The sequence below is a fragment of the Lagenorhynchus albirostris genome, chromosome 3 (genome assembly GCF_949774975.1).
Source record: "Lagenorhynchus albirostris chromosome 3, mLagAlb1.1, whole genome shotgun sequence".
Classification (NCBI taxonomy): domain Eukaryota; kingdom Metazoa; phylum Chordata; class Mammalia; order Artiodactyla; family Delphinidae; genus Lagenorhynchus; species Lagenorhynchus albirostris.
This window is the reverse complement of record NC_083097.1, coordinates 77,271,093-77,283,179: the sequence shown is the minus strand read 5'-3', so window position 1 is coordinate 77,283,179 and position 12,087 is coordinate 77,271,093.

The window sequence follows — 12,087 nt, the reverse complement described above, 5'->3', positions numbered from 1 at the left end:
TGCCGTCCTCTTAAAATGCTCATGTTCCCTATGGCCCTAACGTTGGCCTTCTACTCATTACTCTGAGCATATGTTCATTAGAAAGTTCCACCTCCCTAATATCCATTCTGAAGCCGCCACTCCTCACAGAGCTATAGACCCATACAGCCAGCTGTCCTCGGGGCATCTCAAGTGTAACAAGTCTCACACTGACATATTTCCCCTCATTCCCAACCTACCCACCCCCCAAACCAACAACCCAACCCTCCTGATTTCTCTTTCTAAGTGAATGCGAGCACCATCTGCCTAATTCCACCCAAGTGGGATCCCTGAGAAGTCTGATGGCAGCTCCTCCACGTTCGTTCAGTCAGTCCCTGAAGCTTATATAATCAACCTCCTTAACATCATTACCATCTACTCTCCCCTTCTTCATTCCCATTGTTTCTGCCTTAATTCAGACTCTTTTCATCATTAACATTAATAAGAACTACGTTTACTGAGAGTACTGTATGCTGAGAACTTCACATACATAATCCTCACAACGGAAAATAGGTATGGAGGTACTGTTACCCATATTTTTACAGATGAAAAAAACTGACATCCAGAAAAGAAAACCAGACTCCCAAGTTCACTCAGTCAAGAAGTGGTACAGCCAGGGTCTATCCAAATTTAAGTCTTCCTGGCTGCAAAGTTTGCATCCTCTCCTCCATTTTAGCAACCTCCTGTTGCAATAGCTTTCTAACTGGTTTCCCTATATTTTGTCTCACATGCCGAGTCTAACCCAATCTATCAGACAAAATAGGCTTTCCTTTTTTAAAAATCATTTTTATTGTGAAAATAATACACATTCAGAAAAAGTTCATAAAATAAGGATAGCTTAAATTATTATAAAGTCATCTTTCTAAAATGCAAATCTAATCTTATTCCTGACATTTTCCTAACCTTTTCAAAGTCTCCCCACTGCCCTTCGGGTAAAGTTAAACCTCAGCAAAGTGCAGAGGGTCCTCTGGCATGCAACCTCGGCCTGCACCTCTGCCTCATCTCCCGCCAGGCCACACGTCCCACCCTATGCTCCAGCCTCACAGACTGCATCTCCATGCTCTGGGCTTTGATCTGACGTGGCTCCCAGCTGAGCATCTGGGGTGTGTTCTTCTCCACTCCTTGCTATACCCCCTCCATTGGATACTTACTTCGCTTTTCGGGAACCATGTCTTACTGTTCTTTTCAGAAGATGCTGTGTCTAAAGAGAAAAGGACTCTTGGCATCACTGCGTGGACAAAGCAGTGCAGCTTATAAAAGACTCTGCTGTTCACATGGATCATCAAAACCAGTGAAATTCTAACATACTCAGGACATGTTTACTCTGTCCCCCCCAAAAAAAGTGGAGATTTGAGGCAATCATTGTTGGTCACTTATGGTGAGTTGGAGGAAGGACTCTACTTTGACTAAAGACTACACTTCAGTAATTTCCACTCATAGCCCCTCACCACCCCAAAACTCAGGTCAAAGCGGTTATAATGTTAATTATTATTGCCATTATTTTATGCAACCCATCTAGCTATATAAGCTAGAACCCTCAGACACATCCTTGACATTTCTCTCCTTGCCCCCTCAACCTATCACAATGTCCTATTTTGCTTCCTAAACCATCTTTCGAAACTGTCCACACCCGGTGATGCTGGTTATCTCCAGCATCACTTTCCTCATGCAAGCTACCCTTGTGTCTCAGCCGGAGCACCTGGTTAGCTTCTTAGCTGGTCCACAAAATACACTCTGGCCTCTTCTCATCCATTCTCCATTTTGGAGTTAATTTTGCAAAGCAAAAATATGATCATATCACCACCCCACCCTTTAATCCCTGCATGATTAAACTTTTTAATGTCTTTACTTATACAACAAAGCCAATGCTCTTTAATATTTCCAGCCTCTAGAACAAGATTTGGCATACAGTAGGCATTCAATACGTTTTAATTAAATGAATAAATGAATATAACCTTCATCTATATTCTTCCTTTCTCTAATTCAGAATTCCAGAACTGACTTTCTTTCAGATCTGTGTTCCCTCTAATCACTTGGCTTTTCCCTCTGTTTTTCACTGTCTGTCTTTCCTCCTTCTCCAAGTTAATTCCTACCTTCTTCCTTCATATCAGAATGTAACCATCATGTCTCCGGAGCAGCCTTCCCTAACCAACCTGTCTAGTCCAAAGTCCTCCATACAGGCTTTCATTGCATCATGAGCCTCTTCTCCACAGTGCTCATCACACTTGCAGTTTTATGTGTGCTTGTGTAATGACTTTACTGATGTCCACTGCCCTGCTAGCCTGTAGCACTATGAAGGCAGGACTGTGTCTGTTTTCCCTCATCAATATATCCCAGGTACTTAGCACAGTGTTTGACATTCAGGAGACATTCAATAAATAGTGAACTGATTAATAGACACATTATAAATTAATGTGCAGAGTGCCCACCCCTTTTACAATTGCATTTTAATATAGATCTGGAACCTAGAAGCTCATTTGCGAGTCAAATCACAGAAAACGGTTCTCTTTCTACTCTCTTTTCTTTGAAAGTCCTTAATGAAGTCAAAAGTACAACTTCTGAACTCCCAGGACACAATACTTTTAAATATTATTTCACTTGAATAGTTACAGGACAATTGTCCTTTTTTAAAAGATACTTTTCTGAGTTTTGAGATCCCAAAAATAAAGAAGGAGGCAAAATTTGCAATAATTAGCCTGAATAAAATAAAAATCTCTCTAACCTAAAGCAAGATCTTTCCTATTACCAATGAAGTATAAAATTTTTTCTGGACAAAAGAAACCTATTTAGGTTTAAATACAAATAAGGAGGCTCGATGCTTCTTGGGGTTTACTGGTGTGCATGCAGGATGTTTGTTTTTAAAGAAATCACAATGTTTTAAGCATCAATTCATGTAGTTTGTCATAGTCCTGACATTTCTAGCAAAACATTAAACCATTAAATCATACAGTTTTTAAAAGACTGATGCTAATATGTTTTTATAGGAACTATGTCTTATTAATCTTTTGGTAAGATGCTTTGCCAAAACGAAAAGAGGTCTTTTGCCACATGGCAGGCCAAAGGCAGTGCCATCCATTACAAATCCTGCCACTTGCACGGGAACGAATCATCGGAAACAGAGAAGTCCTAACACTCTTAGGGCATATCTTTCTTCTCTGAAATGGAGATTTGATGCCATCATTTTAATTTTTGGATAATTTATAGTGATGTGGAGATGGAGTATAGAGTCCTCTCTGGTTAAAGGCTACACCAGAGCTGTTCCCACCTCTGCCCCACAACTCAGGTGTAGAACTGAGTTAATAATACTCATGACACTCTGGCCTAATAGGTTGGTGCTATGTCCCTCCCTTGTATTTAATTCTTTTAGTCATGATTCCCTCAACCATTCCTCTCCCTATGGGAAGCGCTCACTCTAATACGTTTACTATCTAAGTCATTGGATATATATACGTATCTTTATAAAGTACAAACACTGGCCTACAAGGCTATCCATGATCTGGTGCCCACTAACTCTGACTTTGTCTCCTCCCATTCTCCCACATCTCATTCTACTTTAGCCACTCTGGCCTCCTAGCTATTTCTTGAACTTAACATGCACACCTCAGGGCCTTTGTCCTTGCTGTTTCTTCTGCCTGACACACTTATTGATCAATCCACATGGCTCACTCACTTCCTTCATGTGTTTGTCCAACTGTCGCTTTGTTTTTAAAAAGGCAGAGGGAGATCGTCCTATTTTAAAGAGTAATCCCCCTTATCACTTTCTGCCTCTGTACCTTGGTTTTACTCAGTTGTAGTTATTGCCACCTGAGATACTTTTTGTACCTATCTTTGCTTTTTGTCTTTCTCCTTCACTAGCATGAGAGGCAATAGGGCATCCTGGTTAAAAGGCAGACCCTAGAGATAGAGTTACTAGGCTTGCATTCTCACTCTACCACTTATTATGTGGTAGAGTGCACAGCAGGCAGCCCTATGCCTTAATTTCCTCTGCTCTAAAATGGGGATGCTGATAGTATTTACTTCATATGGTTACAATTTGATCTGCGACACAATCTACACTATTTAAGTATTACCTGCTATTACTATTTTACATTTATTTTTATTATTAGAATTAAGCTCCATGAAGGCAGGGACTCAGTTTTCTTTGTATTCCCGTTTACTCATTAAATAAATGCTATTTTGCATGTGCATAGTTTTTTAAAGAAAAAATTTTAGGTATAACATGCATATAGAGAAATGAACATGGTACATATACAGCTCAGTGAATTTTCACAAATAAACCCATGAAACTACCACACCTGTTAAGAAATAAAACATTACCAGCTCACCAGAAGCCCAGCCTAATAACTCTAACCTCTCCCAAAAGGAAACCACTATCTTGACTCCTATCATTATAGATTAATTTTGCCCATTTTTTAAATTTATATAAATAGAATCATATAGTTAGCACTCTATTGTAACAGACTTCTTTCATTAGTTGTAGCATGGAGCAGTCATTTATTCATTCTCATGACTGTATAGTATTCCAGTGAATACTGGATTCCATTACAGTCTTCCAATGTGGAAATACACCATCATTTATTTACCCATTCTCTAGTTGATGGACACTTGGGTGGCTGGTTTCCAGTTTGGGACTGTTATGAATGGTGTTGCTATGAATATTCTCAGACACGTCTGGTGCACATAGGCATTCATGTGTATATACCTAGAAGATGAGTTTACTGGGAAATAAGTCATGCTTTTGTTTAGCTCTAGTAGATCCTGCCCAAAAGTTTTCCCAAATGGTTTTACCAGCTTACACTCCTTATAGCATGAGGTCAAAGTTCCAGTGTTTATGTATTTTTAAGCAACATAAATATTATACAATAGATTTTATTCTCTTTCCCACTTTTTTCACTGAATACTACGCTTTTATGGTCTATATATGTTGCTGTACACTTATTCCCTCTAACTACTGCATAATATTTAGTATTATGCTTCCATCAATTGAATTCTTTTTCTGATTATTTGGAACGGTGCTTGTCAGTGTAGCAGGCTTTTGTCTGCCTGCCCAGTAACCATTCCCCTCTTCTTCCATCCTGACAACTAACTGTGCTCATTTACATAGACAAGTGCTCCAGCCCCAGCCCTCAGAGGTGACTCTTAGGTCATCCAAACAAATCCGGTACTTTTATTTCCCTTGTGACCCTCTTCTGGCCAATGAGACTTGAAGAGAAGTCTGTGCAGGATGGAACAGTGGGAAACAGGCTTCTTCTGCAAAGGTTCCTTACTTAGTTTTTCTACAGAAACACAAGGAAGATGTTCTCTTTTCTTACCTGGACATTGGTGTGAGATTGTGATAACCGGAACTGCTGCAGCCATCTTGTGACCAGGGAGGGAGCTGGATGAAAGATGAAAAAAAACTGAGTCAATCATTACAGCACTAAGCCAGGAGCCAGGCTACTTCCAGACTTGTTAGATGAGAAAATTATTTTAATTGGATTTTCTTACTTGCAACCCAAATGGTCCCATTACAACAATTAAAATATTAGCATTGGCTTGTTCTTTAAAAGTTATTTTGTATTTAAAGTAGATTCATATAACACTATATCTCAGCCCCTTTACTTTGGTTTATATAATTTCAGTTTGATGCCCTTTATTCACCATGAGTTTAATTTTATGACACTGATCACCTAGCAAACAGTATCTCTTTCAACTTATTGTTCAGCATATGCAACTTTTTCATTTATAATTTTAGAACATAGTTGACTTTGAACATAAGTAAGTAAGGAGCTCCCATAAGTAAGGAGCAGGGCTGGAATTTGAACCCAGACCCATGAATTTATAAAACACATGCTTTTAGCCACTTTGCTATACGATTCATCTAATTTTTTACTGTGATAACTACATGCATATTTAACACCAGATGAGAGATGCTGTAATAAAGTTTTAGCCGTTTAAAGTAAGCTAAAACAATAATTATAATATCTAACATTTATTGGGCACTTCCTGTGTGCTATGCAATCATTCTGAATGTTTTAAACATATTTACCAATTTACTCTTTGCCAGATTTATCTTTAGATAAATAATGAATTATTTGAGAATAAACAGAGCAGCCTCAAGGAAAAGTAGGACTCAAATAATATTCTGATCATATTTAACATAGAAATAAACTGGAGGACAATTATTGTTTCATTATATCACCTAGGAACTTTTTCTCTTGTAATGGACCAAAAAAGTCCCAAATCAAACTGACTTAATCCAAAAAGAGACTATTGACTTAAAAAGAGACTATTGACTTATGTGACTGGGAAATCTCCAGAGGCAGAACTCCTCTAAGTAGGGATGGATTCTGGGCTTCAAAATGTCCCACAGCTCATTTTTTCCATCTTTTCATTCTATCCCTATCAGCTACCCCCATTCTGTTGGCTTCTTTCTCAGACTCTAGTTGGTGGTTCCTGTCACCTCCAAGTACTTCCCTTCTGATGGCAAGATAAGAGGCAGCAGCTCCCACCTCACATATATTCAAGTTCAAAGCCAGAGCGACTTTTCTAACAGTCCTAGTATTACTCTGACTGCCCTGGCTTAAGTCACTGCCCACTGAAACTATCCTGTGGCAAAGGAGATGCAATTCCCTTACTTTTGGTTACAAGTAAGAAGATTTTGGTGAGGACAGGGAAACTCACTGATTGCCTTAGGCCAGAGTCCTGGCTCTACCTCTAGGACCAAAGGGTGAGGCTTCAGCCATATGAACTGGGAATAGGGGCAGAGAGGTGGGTCCTCAGAAGAAAATCAGTGAAATGAATGCTATTGCAGATGGTCCTCCAATGAACCACACCTCCTGTTTTTCACACCTTTTGTAGTCCCCTCCCTTCAAATCTGGGCCCTTTGACTAGATTTTTTTTTTTTAATAGACCCTTATTTTTAAGAAAAGCTTTAGATCTATAGAAAAAATAAGGTCATAGTACACACAGTTCTCACATTGCCCCTCACCGAATTTCTCCTATTATTAACATCTTATATTTTCATGGTATATTTGTTACAATTAATGAAAACTTATTAATACAGTATTATTAACTAAAGTCCATACTAATTTATTCAGATTTCCTTAGCTTCTGCCTAATGTCATTTTCTGTTCCAGGACTGCATCCAATATACCACATTACATTTTCTTGTCATTGTCTCCTTTGTTTCCTCTTGGTTGTGACAGTTTTTCAGAATTTGTTTTTGACGACCTTAACAGTTTTGAGGAATACAGATCAAGTATTTTGTAGGATGTCCTTCTATTGGAACTTGTCTGATGTTTTTCTCATAATTAGACTGGGGTTATAGGTTTTTGGAAGGAAGATTACAGGAGTAAAGTGTCATTTTTATCACAACATATCAAGGATACATATTGTCAACATGATTTATCACTGTTGATACTGACCTTGATCATAAGGCTGAGATACTCTTTCTTTCCCCTGTTCTATTCTGTGCTGTTTGGAAGGAAGTCAATAGGAGCAGCCCACACAAGGAGTAGGGATTCATGCTTCCCCTTTTTGAGGGTGGAATATCTACATACATAAATTATTTGGAGTGCCACTTCAAGGGAGATCTGTCTCTTCTCCCACATTTACTTATTTATTTATTTATTTAATCATTCATTTATATCAGTATGGACCCAATGGATCCCTATCTTATATTGTGCTTTGGTTGATAATCCAATATTATGTATTTATTTTATTGCTCAAATTGTTCCTGCTTTTGCTGTCGGGAGTTACATAGGTTGGCACCTGTGTATGACTAGCTTTCTACTAACTGAATGAAACAAAAGTGATGCTTCCAAAGCTGGGTTACCAAAAGCCTTGCAGCTTCTGCAAGAGTCCCTTGAACCTTTACTCTAGGAGAAACAGCCACCATGTAAAAATTCTAACTACCCTGAGATTGTATTACTATGAGGAATCCCAAGCTAGCCATGTGAAGAGGTCATGTGTTAACAGAAAGAGAGAGAGACCACCTTCTAGCTCTTCCAGCCATACTAGCCCAGGAGCCAAATATGTGAGTCAAGAAGCCATCTTAGATGTCCAAACCACTCAAGGCTTCAGATTACTCTAGCTCAGCCACCATCCGACTGCAACCACATGAGAGGCTCCAAGCAAGTATTCCAAGCTCAGCAGAGCCCAGTCAACCTACAGAACCGTCTGCGATATCAATGAATTGCTATTTTAAGTCACTAAATTTGGTGACTGTAGTAAAAGATTACTTAAACAGATGCAAAAATCTATCAGCTGTGGTATTAACTCTCAAACTAGAACAAGTTTTATTAAGCAGCATATGGTGATGATTTTCTTGTTTTATCACCCAGAAGAAATCATTTAACCAGACATATGTGACAAAAATGTTAATGGATCTTTTTCTTCTCAAATAAAGTTATTTACCTTCTGGGGCTCTTGAGGTAACATTTTGATCAGCAACATTGTTCCACAGAGATAGTTAGGCTTTCTCAAAATAGTAATCTCAGTTCAAAACCAGTAATATTAGTCTTGAATAACTCTGTTGCCTGCCTAACAATTAGTCACAGCAAAGTAGATTTTGGAATAGAATTTTCAGGTGGCAGAATCTTTAAGAATCCAGAAACCTGAAAGGTTTCCCAGTGTCATTGTGATATTTATATTGTCATATTTCTACATTTGAGACAATCTAAGTTCTACTGGCACCTTTACAGGGGCATTCTACCAGAGGGCAGAACATGTTGCTTTTCTACACGAACTATACATTTCCAGGAGTTAAGGTCGGGGGGCAGTGGAAGAGATGGGTACACAGTGAGGAAAGAAGCCAAAATTACACTTCCAGAAGAGACAAGTGTCAAGATTAGATTACCAGATACAAGGAGGCTGTCGCATCTCTTTTTTTTTCTTCAAGGGAAGATAGATTGGATTTCTATTTTATTCCTGGTTCCCCTCCTCTCTTTATTGATATTTTCTGTCTCTCATTGAGAACAGTTTGCTCTCATTTTATTTGCAAATATATTTAAGCTTCATTACTATGTATTCATTATATCTAAATTTGAAATAATTTGACTTGGCTTGGGTTTAAGTTTATCTTGAGATAATGAACCAAGTATTTGCCTAACAAATTAATAGAATAAACAAGGCTAAGAAGAGTTTATTTCAAAATAGTTAAGATCAAAGTATCTCTCGTCTTAAATATTAACTGTGTGTCTACAAATACATATTGCTAATCTGCAAACAAGTCTTACCTATGCACAGGAGATTCAACCTGGAAACACATATTAATTAGTTTAAGTTGCCAAAACAATAAAAATATATTTCTTTTAAAATATTCACCAAGAGGGACTTCCCTGGTGGTGCAGTGGTTAAGAATCTGCCTGCCAATGTAGGGGACACGGGTTCGATCCCTGGTCTGGGGAGATACCACATGCCACGGAGCAACTGGACCCGTGTGCCACAACTACTGAGCCTGTGCTCTAGAGCCCGTGAGCCACAACTACTGAGTCTGTGAGACACAACTAGCCCGTGCTCTGCAACAAGAGAAGTCACTGCAATGAGAAGTCTGCACACAGCAATGAACAGTAGCCCCCGCTCGATGAAACTAGAGAAAGCCTGCACACAGCAACAAAGACCCAACGCAGCCAAAAATAAATAAATAAATAAATAAATAAATAAATAAATAAATATTCACCAAGAAGGGCCACTGGAGTCTAGAGAAAGAAGCTTCCCTGAGACCAGAGACAGAGCCCTGAACATGAAGCCTGGGCCTTAGGAGGCATTTAATAAATGTGAACTGAATGAATAAATCAAAGGTTCAGACTTCAATAATTGAAGTTTAGGGATTTGTTTAACAGAGATGTCTCAAATGGCAGTTCATGGGCCAAATTCAGTCCACATTCTTGTCTGGTTTGTCTACATATTGTTATATTTTGTCCTATTAAAAAGGTAGTAAATTCATTTGGTTAAAAATGGTATATAGCAGCGGTCCCCAACCTTTTTGGCATCAGGGACCAGTTTCGTGGAAGACACTTTTTCCATGAACCTGGAGTGGGGGTGGGGGGGATGGTTCGGGATGATTCAAGCACATTACATTTATTGTGCACTTTATTTCTATTATTATTACACTGTAATATATAATGAAATAATTATACAACTCACCATAATGCAGAATCAGTGGGAGCCCTGAGCTTGTTTTCCTGCAACTAGATGGTCTCATCTGGGAGTGATGGGAGACAGTGACACCTGAAGTGTGTTGCTTATGTCCAGTCTACTCCATAAGATGCAGCTTATCGGTGAGTGCACTTGCCACTCACTGATAGGGTTTTGATATGAGTCTGCAAGCAACTGATTTATTATGGTCTCTGTGCAGTCAAACCTCTCTGCTAATGATAATTTGTATTTGCAGCCACTCCCCAGCGATAGTATCACCACCTTAGCTCCACCTCAGATCATCAGGCATTAGATTCTCATAAGGAGCACGCAACCTAGATCCCTCGCATGCGCAGTTCACAGTAGGGTTCATGCACCTATGAGAATCTAATGCCGCTGCTGATCTGACAGGAGGTGGAGCTCAGGCGGTAATGCAAGCGATGGGGAGCGGCTGTAAATACAGATGAAGTTTTGCTCACCCGCCCACCACTCACCTTCTGCTGTGTGGCCCAGTTCCTAACAGGCCACAGACTGGTACCAGTCCATGGCCCAGGGTTGGGGACCCCTGGTATATAGTTAAAGGTCTCACTCCCACCTTTGTGTCTTATCTACCCACCTGCCCCCAGATTCTCTCAAGGTAATCTCTTTTATTAGTTTCTTGTGTATTCTTCTAGAGTTTCTTTAGGGCAATGGTAAGAAAGTATGCATAGATAATCTTAATTTCCCCTTTTTTACACAAAGGTAGAATGTTATACATGATGTTTTTATCATCCTTTTTTCACTGAATTTAGACTTGGAGATCTTTTTCTCTATCACCCTAAACTAGTCAATTTCATTCACTGCTTTCGTGTCCAGCCATGGTAGGCATTTGAGTTATAGCTAGAGTAATACTACCAAAGGCAGAGTGGGAGAAGAGACTTGTTTTGCCCAATTTGTCACATCAGAGTAGCTGAGCAGGAGTGGGGAGGCCACTACATAGTAAGATTTCTTAAACATAGGAAGCTCATCCTCCTATATGTGAGTTACAATGAATGAATTACAAATACAACATCCACAGATTGTTAGCTGCCCCACTTCCCACCTAACACACACACACACACAAACACACACACACACACACACACACACACACACACACACAGACCTGGAAATGCTAAATCAGTGACAATGTCAGAATTCCTAAGTGATAAAATCTCAACACTTCCCTCCCTTTTCTCTAAGTGCCCAACCCCTCTATGCCAACTCCCCACAACACACTTTCCAGAGGTGAATTCACCAGATGTAGTGTTTCCCAGACTCAAGAATTTTAGGAGTCTTGTTAAAAATTTGGATTCCCAGCCCTATCCCTTGAATATTCTTATCAAGGTTCTGAATCTTTGCTTTTAGGGAAGAATATTTTAAGATGCTAAATACGTACTCATGCCTGTGTTGAAACAGTTTTCTTAGGGACTAGTCATTATAATTAGATCCTGAGTACCTTATTAGATGTCTTTTCTAATGGCTATTTTAAAGAAATCGTTTAGAGAAGAGCTTCTCACAGTTTTTCACTGTGCTAACATAAAAAGTTAATACTTGTTTGGCACACTGAAGGCCACTGTCAGCCAGAAGCAACAGATCCAGGGGTTTTAGAAGAATGGCAAGATAAAAAGTGGTACTTCATAGGAAATGCTTAGGAAATTTTGCTTTAGAGTATCTTGAGGGGAAGGAGAAAGGAAATTGGTATTTGTTTAGCTCTTGTATGCCTGGTGCTCTGCTTAAAACTAAGGCTTTTATCTTGCATATAATCTACTAAGCATAGACAGATGTGTAATACTTCCTTCATTTTAAAGAAAAACAAACTAAGACAGTTGGTTTTAGATCAAACCTCTTCCAAAGGTAGAGTAAAGAACTAGAATTTGAACTGACATTTCTGGCTCCCACGTCCAAAACTATTTTAACATTGCCTCAAAT